This window comes from Falco cherrug, chromosome 6 (genome assembly GCF_023634085.1).
Source record: "Falco cherrug isolate bFalChe1 chromosome 6, bFalChe1.pri, whole genome shotgun sequence".
Taxonomy (NCBI): Eukaryota; Metazoa; Chordata; class Aves; order Falconiformes; family Falconidae; genus Falco; species Falco cherrug.
The window spans coordinates 49983146-49997072 of NC_073702.1; the positions used below are offsets into that span (position 1 = coordinate 49983146).

A 13927-nucleotide genomic window follows, 5' to 3' on the forward strand; every position below is an offset into this window, starting at 1 on the left:
CACAAAAAATATGGCAAGTCAGAGTGCTACAAATACAAAATGCTAATATGCAAAATGATCAGCGCCTTGATCCTGTGAAATACATAGGGCACACATGGGAGCCTGGTTTACTTACAAGGAAAGAAAACAGTCCTATTTTGAATACATTTATCTTCTAACTTCCTTTCACTGAAAACATGTTTGTTTTTAAATTAATTACTTGGGAAAAAGCAAGAGAAATGGGTGTGGTGGAGTTGGAGGAAAAATAAATACTAATTAAAAAGCATGACCCATGGAACATGGTGGAGACCAGGTTTTTGCTCTCCAGCTGTTTCTGAAGGCTGAAGGAAAACAAATGGACTGGTTCAACTCTCCAGAGCACGTTGCATCAGAAGATCTGCACCCTTTGTCCTTCAAGGTAGAGGGCAAGATGCAAGGAGTTGTAATCATGAAGAGCCACACAATCTATGTACACCAGGTTTTTACAGCATGTATTAAAAATTAAGTATTTGGGGAGACTCAAAGTCTGGTATGCCAAAGCTTGGGATTGGACTGGATGCAAAACCTATTTCTAGTAGACTCTGCTCTCCACCATTTACAGACGCTGTCTAGAAACCTGTAAACCGATGCTTGTGTTGGCAAATGGTTCTGCTATTCCAGGTAGACTCCTAGTGGGAAACCCCATCAGCTATTAAAATCACTTCTCTCTGCCCACCCTCCCATTCCCTCTACCCCTAGAAGTCCTACTGGCTCAATATATCTACATCCCTTGGAGTCAGAGACTACATTTATTTGGCTGCACACCCCTGCTCCCTACAGTGAGCGTACAGCAGCTAAGCTGGGCTTTGGTGATCACACCACCCTTGTTCTGTCCAGCAAGCTCAGAGCCTCAAAGTTTCTGTCCACCACAGGATGCATATGTTAATGCATCATGCATGTGTTTAGTTTTAAAAGCGATTCAGACTTGTACTTGACTGACTGATAGAGCAGACGTACCTTTTGTTTCCAGGGTATGGATTTTCAGTGTGTCCTAACTGGCCACAGTTTTCAGGTCCCGTGGCTGTTCCTGTGTTGCAGTATAATAAACGAAGGCAGATGATCCAGTTCTCAGTGTCTTTGCCTGAAGAGATATAAATCACATTGTAGGTATTATTTCTTTATGTGTTATGTTATTTGCTGAACAATTAAGTGTGCACTACTGAAGGATTAATAAGTGAGCCAAGGCTACAGAACATAATGCAACTTCACAGCAAGAAGTGACAATGCAATTCTTTAATACTGTAATATTATTTCATGTAAAACCAGCTGACGTAAAATCAATTCCATGCTAAATTGTGTTTTCCCCTGCAGTCCTTTTGAACTTAAAAAAAAAATAGTGAGAAAGATACCAACAGCCCATAAATAATCTCTAAATCACATGTTACAGACTGATGGTAAGCAGCACTCTCACAAATCCATATTTATATTAAAAAAACTCATATGTGTACATTATATAGACTATCAATTATTACAGCTGAAAGTAAAATAAATGTGATGAGCGTACATCTACTTTGCCATCCGTTACATCTCATCTTTGTGAGAAAATGCTACTTTTAGTCCAAGCTATATATCTTATGAATTTAACACAAACAATATGTTCTAGCTATATAAAAATCTAAATATCTACATCCAAGACATGCGTGATTACATATAAGCATATTATAAACTATACATGAGTAATAAACCACAAGTTTTAGGTTTTTTCTCTGTGAAGTTCAATTTGTCATGCTTTGGCAGGTTACATTAATAGATTTATCCTTGCAAAATTGCACTTCTTTCAATAAACGCGACTGTGGGAAGTGATTTTGGACAGTATCTTCACAACTGAGGACAGCTCAACGTTCAGATCACTGGGACCCAGAGCAGGTCAAAAAGCAGCCAGCCAGTTCAAAGGTTTTCACTTTTGGCTGTCTCTTTGATAATTGCTTGAGGGGCAAAGGGTGCTGGTTCCCTCTCAAAGTAGTATCGCAAAAATGATACTGGGGTGAAAAATCTGCAGTGAGTGCTGGCTCCAGCAGCTGTTGCTTGAGAGGAGTGAACAAACCACCCTCCCCTCCCAGCAGAGCATGTTGCTCCCCTGCCCTATGGAAAACACTCGGCTGTTGCTAGCACAGCAATTACACTGCAGGAAAATCTGCTTCCAAACGATTTAGTCTTTATTTACTCAGGGGTGGGGGAGTGGAGAAGCTAAAAGGTAAAGGCTAATGAGATGCTGGCATGGGAATTATTTTACAGTAATAAAATACTTCATACGTTCCTGAGGGCACATCACACACAAGCCCGCAGAGAGTCCTTCAGAGTGAGATTTCATGAAGACCTTGCACCTGTAAACATAACTTGTTAGTGGGAAAGCTGCTGCTACATCAGCCTGTCCCATTGTCCCATCACACTAAGATAGCAGGGTACAAGTTAATTGGAAGGACTAGGGGTAGCACAGGCAACCAGGGAAAGCAAGCAAACAACGCACAGTCGTTTTCTGAAAGTGCCCTTTCTTTGTACGTTCACTTTACATGCAAAGGTTTTTATAGTGTTTTTTGAACCAGCTCTGTTGTCCCACTGTTTATCTAGTGCATAAAGCTCCTTCTCATGTATATGCAATGTTTCTCTTTGGGCTGCTTTTTGAATTAGTATGTAGATAAACTAAACTAGGATATGCCTTAGTGTAACTGGCAAAATGGGCAATAAGAGCGCTTGCCAGATTGTACCAGGAGCACCATTCAGGCTCCTGGTAACAAAAAGACTTTTGCTATTAATTTTGATAACACCTAGGAAAGGAACAATGCAACACAGAGCTTGAGGCTTCACCTCTTGCCTCTGGCACTGACCCACACAGACAGGGTGAGAGCTGCTCAGTGTCTCCATTTGCTCCTCTAAATTACAGCACACTCAGCAATGCATCAGCTAGGGGGTTTGAGGCTAAAATCTTGTAAACCAATTTTGATTCCTTCCATCATGTCTCTCATTAAGTGCTAAGTGCCTCCAGGGAAAGGCAGCTGATTAAACAGATTCCTCAGTGACATAATGAATTTACAAAACCCCTCTGTTTTCACTGGGGATGTTTGGGGAAAAATATCTTCAGTCACCAAGGGCAAAGTCCACTGAGAGGGAGAATCACTCCATTTCCTCTGCCTTGGAGCCTGACAAACCTTTGCCACCCACCCTGGGAGGCTGAGAGGAGATCCCTGCTGAGCACTGGGAGGGAGGGAAGAGGCAGGGACACAGCCATCCATCCATCCATCCAGGGCACCAGCACAGCAGCCTACTGCGCCCACACCAAAGCATGCAGGTCACAGCCTCTTTTCTTTCCTTGGCAGCTGTAGCCCAGCCAGCTTCCTCACAGCAAAGTTCTCCGAGGCAAGCTCTGGGTACTGCCTCTCAGCACAGGAAAGAAGTATGAGACTTTTTCCAGCATTCAAATCCTGTTTTTAATATGACTCAGCTCTGCAGAGTCCATAAGGATGACATGGGTTGTGCTTTATTAACAGTTAGGTTAATGTTTGGAAATAAAAAGACTGATTGTTTTATCTGTTTAATCATTTGGTTCTGCCAAGAGCAACCATAAGCACAGCTCGGTGGTGCATGAAGACAGTACAGCCTGACATTCGTTTCCCACCACTAAAATCCAAACATTAGCATACAAGTTGTGTAGCGGGCTGGCAGGGGCAGGCAGCCAGGATGGCAGCTATTGGAGTGAAGAAAAATTATGATCATTGAGTCATGGAGATTTTCAACCTCCCCGCAATGGAAGGAAAGATAGATGGATGAGGTGGGCTAATTCTGAAGTTTGGCAGTTCATTTGTGTTTGCCCAGCTTTCCTATGCCTTCAGCTGAACTAGACTACAGACCTGAGGACTAAAAACTGCTCCAGTTTTTCCTCAGTATTATTTCACTTGTGTGTGTGCACCCCCCTCTCTTTTTCCTTAAGTCTCCTCTTCTCAGCTACATCCTTCAGCAAACAGTAGCTGCAATGCAGATTCACCGCAGGTAACCAGGCAATGCTACTGACCTGCCATATGCAGCCAGCAGCAGCTATAGCAATTCATCATTGAAAAGCAATTGGATGGCTAGATCATGCGGTCACCTGGCACCCAAACAGCGCTGGATGTGCAGATGCCATTAGTGCAAAGAGCAGAATAAGAGACAACAGGAGCCAACAGACACAGGAATATTTCTTAACAGACTATAGCTACCTCAGCTAACGTTTATCACTATCACAAAGTGCAGCTGTTAGACTCATTGATCCTTTGAAATGTACACAGAGCAGAGTTTGGTGATTTTGGGCTGAGCTACACAGAACACCTCTCATTCTGTACACAAAGTCAAGGGGCAGAGAAGCCACTGAAACAATCACAGTGAAGTTGCACTCCAAGCAAAGTTTCCTTGGACATGCAAACACATGCCTTACCCACTTCTGGGAAGGCACGTGGCTGTATACACAGTGGTCCAGCTGGCCCAACAATTCCAGTAAGTAAGTATTCTGCTGTTGTAAGAACACTGAAGAGCTTATAACTGGCCATAAAGCACATTTTGTAAAAGCTTCTTAGCAGCCACACAAGTGGGCTCTCACATAGGGGACTGGCTAATGACATTAAATGAGACAGAGCTTCTGCAGGGTTAGCAGACCTGAAACACAAAGTCTTGAGACCCTTAAAGCCTCTGCAATTGTCCTCCATCTAATTTCTTTCTCCTGTTTGCATTCTGTTGTTATCTACTCTTTCCAGTCAAAAGGGCAGTGGGCCCTATTGCTGACCACTTTCTCATATCTGTGATATTTCTAAAAGAGAAGATGCTGTCAGGAGCTGCCCATAGCTTTAATGTGGCAGCTCAACACATGAAATCTTTCTTCCTCTGCCAAAGCTATGCTGTTTGCTAGTGCAAAAATAAGCAGAGTCTAAGCACTGCCCACTCTCCCTGCCTTTCCTCATATACTCACTAAAAAAATAGCAGGAGCACAACTCCCACACATTGCACAAGATCCAGACTCAAGAAACCCTAAGCCAGGCTTTTTCCTGTCCCAAGTCTCTGTTAGAACTAGTCAAAATGTAACACTTGTAAAATTGTAACATCCTTAGAGCAGGGGAGGGGGGGAAGGGGGGAATCCAAACAAACCTGAACCCACCCAAAATGTGCTGCCACTTCCATAACTAACTGAACCCCACAATGCTAAGCTAAAATAAAATAAGTAAAAAAAAAAAAAAAAAAAAAAAGTCTTACCACCACCTCTTTAACCCCAGCCTCCAGGCCACCTCTACTTCAGAACCACATTATTTCCCTCCAGCTTCACATTTTCAGCCTTGCCATCCTAATGAGAAACCTTTGCCAGCTGGATCCAGCTCCCTAAACAATCTCTGTAATGAGGACAGGCACCTGGGGACCTACCTGCCTAGGTCAGGAGCAGAATTTAGTTTGTTTTTCCAGTCCCCCATACTGCAGAGTCCTTTGAGGCTGTGATAAGGGAATGCCAGACCACCTGGCAGCAAGAGCAGATGAAGAGGGAGGGGACTGATGAAGAGCTGAGATGTGGGTGGTAGCCAGAGTGGGAGGAAAGGGTTAGAATCATAGAATCACAGAATCGTTTAGGTTGGAAAAGACCTTTAAGATCCAACTTTAAATCCAACCGCTAACCCAGCACTGCCAAATCCACCACTAAACCATGTCCCTAAGCACCACAGCTACACATCTTTTAAATACCTCCAGGGATGGTGATTCCACCATGTCCCTGGGCAGCTTGTTCCAATGCTTGGCCATCCTTTCAGTGAAGATATTTTCCCTAATACCAATCTAAACCTCCCCTGGCACAACCTGAGGCCATCTCCTCTTGTCCTGTTGCTTATTACTCGGGAGAAGACACCTACCCCCACCTGCCTACAGCCTCCTTTCAGGGAGTTGCAGACAGCAATAAGGTCCCCCCTGAGCCTCCTCTTCTCCAGGCTAAGCAGCCCCAGCTCCCTCAGCCGCTCCTTGTAAGACTTGTTCTCCAGACCCTTCACCAGCCTCTTTGCCCTTCCCTGGACGCGCTCCAGCACCTCTACGTCCCTCTTGCAGTGAGGGGCCCAAAACTGAACACGGGGTTCAAGGAGCGGCCTCCCCAGTGCCGAGTACAGAGGGATGACCACTTGCCTTGTCCAGCTGGCCACACTGCTTCAGATACAAGCCCAGATGCTGTTGGCCCTCTTGGCCACCTGGGCACACTGCTGGCTCACGTTCAGCCGGCTGCCAGCCAGCACCCCCAGGCCCTTTCCTCCAGGCCCTTTCCAGCCGCCCTTCCCCCAGCCTGTAGCGCTGTGTGGGGCTGGTGTGACCCAGGTGCAGGGCCCAGCACTGAGCCCTGTTGAACTCAGTTGGCCTTGGCCCACTGATCCAGCCTGCTCAGATCCCTCTGCAGAGCCTTCCTGCCCTCCAGCAGATCAACACTCTCCCCCAAGCTGGTGTTGCCTGCAGAGTACTGAGGGTGCACTTGATCGCCTCATCCAGATCATTGATAAAGATATCAAACAGAACTGGCCCCAGTGCTGAGCCCTGGGGAACACCATTTGTAACAGGTTGCCAGCTGGATGTAACTCCATTCACCACCATGCTTTGGGCCCAGCCACCCAGCCAGTTTTTTTACCAAGTGAAGAGGCTACCCGTCCAAGCCATGAGGAGCCAGTTCATCCGGACAATGCAGTGGGAAACAGTTTCAGGATTTACTGAAGTCTAGGTAGACAACATCCACAGCCCTTCCCTCATCCACTGAGTCACCTCGTTACAGAAGGAGATCAGGTCCATCAGGAAGGACCTGTCTTTCATAACCCCATGCTGGCTGGGCCTGATCCCCTGATTGTCCTGCATGTGCCACGTTATGCCCCTCAGGGTGATCTGCTCCATAACCTTCCCTGGCACCGAAGTCAGGCTGAAAGATCTGTAGTTTCCTGGATCCTCCTTCCTGCCCTTCTTGTACATGAGTGTCACATCGGCCAACCTCCAGTCTGCTGGGACCTCCCTGGTCAGCCAGGACTGCTGATAAATGGTTGAAGGTGGCTCAGTGAGCACCTCTGCCAGCTCCCTCAGTACCCTTGGGTGGATCCCATCTGGTCCCATAGACCTGTGAGTATCTAGCTGGTGTAGCAGGTGCTAACCATTTCCCCCTGGATTATGGGGCTTCATTCTGCTCCCCGTCCCTGTCTTCCAGCTCAGGGGGCTGGGTACTCAGAGAACAACAGGTCTTACTATTAAAGACTGAGGCAAAGAAGGCATTAAGTACCTCAGGGTCTTCCTCATCCTTTGTCACTACGTTTTCCCCTGTGCCCTGGTTTAACCCCAGCCGGCAACCAAGCACCACGCAGCCGCTTGCTCGCTCCCCCACCCAGAGGGGTGGGGAGGAGAATTGAAAAGGAATGTAAATCTCGAGGGTTGACATAAGAACAGTTCAATAATTTAAACAGATTAAAAAGGAAATAATAATAATCACAACAACAACAGTTATAATGGAAAAGGCGAGGGAAAGAATAAAATCCAAAGGGAAAGGGAGAAAGGAAAACAAGTGATGCACAGCACAACTGCTCACCACCTGCTGACGGATGCCCAGCTGGTCCCTGAGCAACGATCTGCAGGCCCCAGCTAACCTCCCAAGTTTATATACCAAGCATGACGTCCCATGGTATGGAATACCTCTTTGGCTGGTTCAGGTCAGCTGTCCTGGCTGTGTCCCCTCCCAATTCTTTGCGCCCCTCCAGCCTTATTGCTGGCAAAGCCCAAGAAACCAAAAAGTCCTTGACTTAGTATAAACATCACCCAGCAACGACTGAAAACATCAGTGTGCTATCAACATTGTTCTCACATCAGAGCCAAAACACAGCACTGTACTAGCTACTAAGAAGAAATTAACTCCATCCCAGCTGAAAACAGGACACCCCCACATCCAGTAAAGGATGAAGATTCTCCTTAGCCCTCCTTTTGTTGCTAATGTATTTATAGAAACATTTATTATTGTCTTTTATGGCCATAGCCAGATTAAGTTCTAGCTGGGCTGTGGCCCTTCTAATTTTCTCCCTGCATAACCTCACAACATCCTTGTAGTCCTCCTGAGTTGCCTGCTCTTTCTTCCAACGGTCATAAACTCTTTTTTTCCTGAGCTCCAGCCACAGCTCTCTGTTCAACCAGAGCAGTCTTCTTCCCTGAGGGTGCATCTTTCAGCACATGGGGGTGGCTTGCTCCTGTGCCTTTAGGATATCCTTCTCAAATAGTGTCCAGCCTTCCTGGACTCCTTGGCCCTTCAGGACTGCCTCCCAAGGGACTCTGTCAACCAGGCTCCTCAACAGGCCAAAGTCTGCCCTCCGGAAGGCCAAGGCAGCAGTTCTGCTGACCCCACTCCTTACTTCTCCAGGAATTGAAAACTCTTATCATTTCATGTTTGCTGTGCCCAAGACGGCCTCCAGCCATCACATCACCCACAGGTCCTTCTCTGTTCACAAACAACAGGCCCAGCGGGGTGCCTTCCCTCGTGGCTCACTCACCAGCTGTGTCAGGAAGGGACCTGCCACACACTCCAGGAGCCTCCTAGGCTGTTCCCTCCCTGCTGTGTTGTGTTTCCAGCCGGCATCTGGTGGGTTGAAGTCACCCACAAGAACAAGGTCTAATGATTGTGAGACTTCTCCCAGCTGCTCATAGAATATTTCATCTACCTCTTCATCCTGGTTGGGTGGCCTCTAACAGACTCCCACCAGGATATCTGCCTGGTTGGCCTTCCCCCTGATTCTTGCCCATTAACACTCAGCCCTACGGTCACCATCATTAGGCTCTAGCCAACCAGAGCACCCCCTAACATACAGGGCTACCCCCCCGCCTCTCCTTCCTTGCCTGTCTCTTCTGATCAAAGCCATTGGGTATGAGCACCCAGATTTGATCCCAAGCCTAGATATCTTCTTTGAAGAAATTACACTTTCTGTGTAGGGTGCAGGTGCACATCTGGCAAAACTGCCTTTTTGTTTTATGGCTTTGTTTCTTCGTTATACCTTCCCCTTCCCCTTCCCCATTCTGTTTGGTGTATTTCAGTCACAGCTAGTTGGGAAGGGAAGGCTTCACTTTCTCATGAAGTTACTGTTCCGTCAAAGCCCAACTTTAAAAATACATTTTCTAAATATGCACTATTCAGTCTTGTCCTCGGTAATTTGATTGGCAGAAATAAGAGCTGCAAAAGTAGATCTTGTCAGTCATTCTTAAGCCTTCCTTAATACGGGAACAATCACCTGCCATTTCAACCATATTTTTAAAGGGGCACAATGTACTTAATAAGTTGAACACAACTGCAGTCTCAACTTTTATTTTTTTGGTAAAAAACCTTCCAGGTGGCACCTGAAACCACATCCTGGCCTATTTTATTTTCTATCATTTTCTGTAAATACACTGCTCGTATGTGTACATCTGCATGTACATCCCATAGACACCCACTGGCACAGCTCTGAGCAGCTGCCTCATGAAATTCAAAGGCCAAGCGCATGCTCGTGTGCAGGGGAGGCACCGTACAGCACCTTGCGGCTGTGGGACATGCAAGGCACAGGTGTTTGCTCCATAACAGGTCACGCTGGCTCTGTGGCACAAGGTGGGCCCAATGTGGAGGAGATTTTACTATTTGCTATTTTTAGGCTCAGCTTTTTTTTTTTTTTTTTACAGCAGAGGATTAGGATTGATTCACATATGGTCATCATTTGCGTGTTGTGGACACAGACCCTATGTCACGCAGCACCCACTCATTTCAGACTGCTTTTTCAGAAGCTGTGAGTACCTGTGGCACTAGCTGTACTCTAAAAGGCACAGAGACACTCAGCAACTTTAAAAGACCAAGGAAACTTGATGCTGGGGTCCCAGGTTATGTTTGGAGAATGGTTCCACAACAAGCAAAACATTTATTTTGCATTAGAAAACCTCCTAAGAATTAAACTGGAATTATTCTATGGTAAATTTAGCTACAGTGTTTCTGGGACAGTGTGTCCAGAGAACAAGCATCCTTCATCTTATCACCAGAATGTAGTTCTGACCTAAAATACAGATTTGGTGCCAGGTGTAGTACTGTGTTTGTGGTCTGTTGCAAATGCCAGCCAGCGAGGGAATGTGTTGGTTTATGGCACACAAGTAAAAAGCACACAGCTAAGTTCAGTTGCATTTGCCTTTGCTGGGAAAGGCAATAATTATTCTGTTTTGCTTCCAAGATAGGAATAGCAAATGTCTCTCTCACCTCACCAAGAGGAGAAAATCACACCCAATATGGTTAAGGTGCACCCCTTTTTACAGAGCAGTGTGACAACCTTGCAATTTGAACAGAATTTTTTTTTTTTTTTGGCTGCTACCTTCTGGGGGTTTTGTTTGGTTTTTTTTTTTTTCCCTTTACTGTGGTTTATCCTTGAGAGATGTCTCACGCACGAACATCTTGGATTGTTTCATACAAAATGGCAGAGCTCATAAATAAAAGGAATGGGTAGAGCAGAAGTGAAGCTCATTTCATATATGTTTTTACAGAAGCTGATTTTACTGCAAACTGGAGGCAAATACTTGCCCATAGAAGAAAAAAAAGACATCTTAAAAAGAATCATGCCAGTCTGTCACCAGGAGTGGGCAGATTGGTCCTTCCTAGGGTCCTGTGGTGATTCTTGGAGGATGTGAGCTGTGATACCGCTTTTGTTTGCTTTTGCAGCAAACATGCTGCAGCTGAGATCTCCTTTTCCAGAGCTCAGATACACTTTCTGGAAAGCCAGCAGCCAGATGAGCATTTTGATATTTGTGTCCCATGATCAAGGGCAGGGCTTTGGGAGAAAAACGGGAGCACAGCAGATGTTTTGACTGGGAATGTCCCCAGCACTGCTGCTTTTTGACCCACCACATGACCCTTTTGGGGACCTTCCTTCATTTTTCAGCCACTGGATGCTACGACACAGATTTCTTGACGTGCAGCGTGGCTTCCCCTGACTGAAGGCCCTGTGAAAGGGGAGCCCTTTGGCACAGCTTGTGCACAAGTTCCCCTCCCCCCCTCAGCTCTGGTGACAGCAACCTGTGTCCCCGCATTACTTCTTGGCCTCAGTTCCCTTGCAGTAAGGCAATCCAAAAAGTCAACCTTAGAAGGTGCTTTCTGAGCCAAGGATTTTCCCCCAGCAGGTTTCAGAAAGGCCCTTCTGCTTCTCTCGGGGCTGGTGCTACCCCCAGCCAGCCATCGCGGCCGAGCCCCCAGCACAAGCTGGCAGCCGCTGCCCTGGCTGCATTTCATTCTGGCTGCGGTACCTTGATCAATCAAAGCAAATCAAGGGCAGGTCAAAGCAAGGAACCATGTGGATTTTCTTGTCTGGCTCATGTCTTACCTCTGACCACACGCCGGACAAATTCCTCCTCAGCCTGTGTTGCTTTCTTAGCAGTTTTTGCTCTGACCATGGTGATGCTGGTGACACGGGAGGAACCCAGCTCTGTAAGTAAAGACGCACAGAAAAGAGCTGCATTACACTGAAGTCCCAAACCTTGTCCGACTGGATGAGAGCTCCATGGCACAAAGACAGGCCATTGCTCCCCAAGGGTGGTGGGACTGTGGTTGAGGTGCAGCCCTGTTTCCTCCCTGGAAAAGGAGGGAGCACGGCTCAGCAGGAGGCAGCCGGGGCTGCAGCTGGTGGGCCTGACATACCATCTGAGCTGTGGTACCAGCCACGCGGTGGGTGAGCTAAGGACATACTTTCAGCCTTAATTCTGAGTTTCCTAGGTTTTGTCAGTTTAAGCCAGATTCCTAATGTTATTTTAATGCAGTTGTTTTGTGTGTGAATAATATGCTTTCTATGCCAAACCACAAGCCCTGGAACTAATATCTCATAAAAATGCCTAGAGTCCAAAGCTAATAGCTGTTATTCAGCTGATCAAGTGATGCCTAAAAAGTTACAGATTAACACTATTCCCCAGGGGAAGGTAAAATTAAACTCTACTTCTGATGGGGCTGGGTGCTATTCCGCACAGTGTCTGAGCCCAGGCTGGGGGATGCAGCTCGCTGCAGACCCTGCGTGCCCTGCAGCAGGGCTCAGTGCTGTGAATGTGTGCGGCAAGTGCCGTCTGGGCTCCACCTGGAGTCCTGGTGGGCAGATGTTGGGGGTGTGTGAAGCATCCTCATCAGTTTTCCCTTAAAAAAGCCCCTGCCCTGCCAGCAACACCCCCACCTAGCGATGGGTCACTACAGCTCATCCTTGCCCTGCTCAGCTGGGCAGTGATCCCAGGGATGCCAAAAAGGCCGGGGGGAGATGGTCACTGGCTCCCCAGGCTGGCATTGTCTGGGTGAGGTGACAGCTGCGGTGAGACCAGGTCCAGTGTCCAGCAGCCTGGTACAGCGGGCAGGAGCCGGTGCTGGACTCAGCAAGAGGGCAAGTGCCCCTTCCTGTCCCAGAGGGTTTGGATGGGGCATCAGTGACCCACAGGGAGCAGAGGGGGGACATGGAGGGGTCTGGCAACAGGGGTGAAGCTGTCCCTTCGTGCTCCTTCCAGGCAGGGAAATCGAGCCACAGGATGTCAGTGCAGCCTATGTGAACGCCACGCTTGCAGAAAGAAATGACTGTCTCCTGAGCACACAGGAAGATCTCTTTCCCAGAACATCATCTTATTTAGGAAACTCGCATCATGGCAGCAAAGCAGTATGCTTATTTGGGAATAAGAAAATGAGATGTGGCCCCAAGTCAGTGCTTGCATGTAGGCACCACTGCAGAAAGTTTGAGGACACACAAGAGGCAGCTGCTGGCTCACAGTAACAAACACAGAGCTGGATGGGCTGGAGGCCCGGACAGCTGGTGTTTGCTGCCTGAGTCCTCCGATACTGGCTTCAGAGTTGTAAGCTGTCGATTATTTTCCTGTTAGAACACAAAGGGATTAGCTAGATCAGCTTCTGCAGAGGTGAGAAAGAAATGTGTCGTGTAGACTGTTTATTTTGCTCTAATTGGATTCATACCCTCTTTCTGAATAAATCTCATTTTTCTCCAGCTCTTGTGGTTTTTCATGGCTGTGAATGCTGAGGAGCGCTTCCAGGGGCAGGCAAGCGATTCTCAGCTACAGTGGTGAAAGTGAAGGGGTCGTGCTGTGGTCACTAGAAGCAGATAGCCTGCAAACAGCGCAGCCAAGGAAGCTCTCCTGGTCACATCCAAGACGATGCTTCACGGTCATGGACAGCTTTTGGCAGCATGAGGCAAAAGCCACTATTTGAACAGGGAAATCTAAGCTTTGCAGTCCTTCCAGACATGACATCCACACCTGCTCTAGGTAAGCTGCAGTACAACAACTTGACCTGGAGGCACAGCAATGCTGGTACAATGTACGTTGGTCCCCCTTCAGCAGGGTGAGCTGCTCTGTATGCTAAAATGGTCAGCGAATTTTCTGCTGCTGTTCATCACCTTTTCTAGCTGGTGCGGACACTAGGAAAATTACCTTCGTTTGCTGTTTTTCTTGGCCTGCTCACTCAGAAACATGGAAAGTACCTGCAGCAGAGGTGGCTTCTCAAGTTTGTCCTTTAAATCTCTGGGGAAAAAAAAAAAGAGTTCAAATGGAAAAGAAAGAAGAAAGAGCATAGTTTAAGAATCCTAGGTATGGGTGGTTGCAAACTGCTAAGTGTCCTCTCTGTGTTACGCCTGCTAACCAAGTAAATGCTTTTCACTCCTGTGTCCTTTGCACTGTGAAAACATCTGATGTCTCTGTACTGAACACTGTGGTTTGAAGCTCTGCCTCTGAGTCAGATGGGTATCAAAAACCTCAGAGCAGCTGGACTGAGCAATGCTCTTTTGGTGAGCGCATTAGAAACCAGACACAAAATAAATAATTAAGTCAATAAGGTTTTTTTGGGGTGTCCAAATTATGCCTGCATATGCATTACAGAGTTAAGCCTTAAATTTAAAATTCTTCCATCAATTTCTTGTTCCTACAGAGA

At 46.9% G+C, this 13927-nt stretch overlaps 1 long non-coding RNA gene across 1 annotated transcript; it reads right to left on the bottom strand.

Annotated features, from left to right (window-relative positions):
- Nucleotides 1-683: 683 nt before the first annotated feature.
- On the bottom strand, nt 684-13927 carry LOC114015588 (uncharacterized). The gene is made up of 3 exons (XR_003559595.2): nt 13432-13927; nt 11346-11447; nt 684-1099 (listed from the first exon to the last, which is right to left on the bottom strand). It is a non-coding gene; the product is annotated as an uncharacterized LOC114015588 (long non-coding RNA).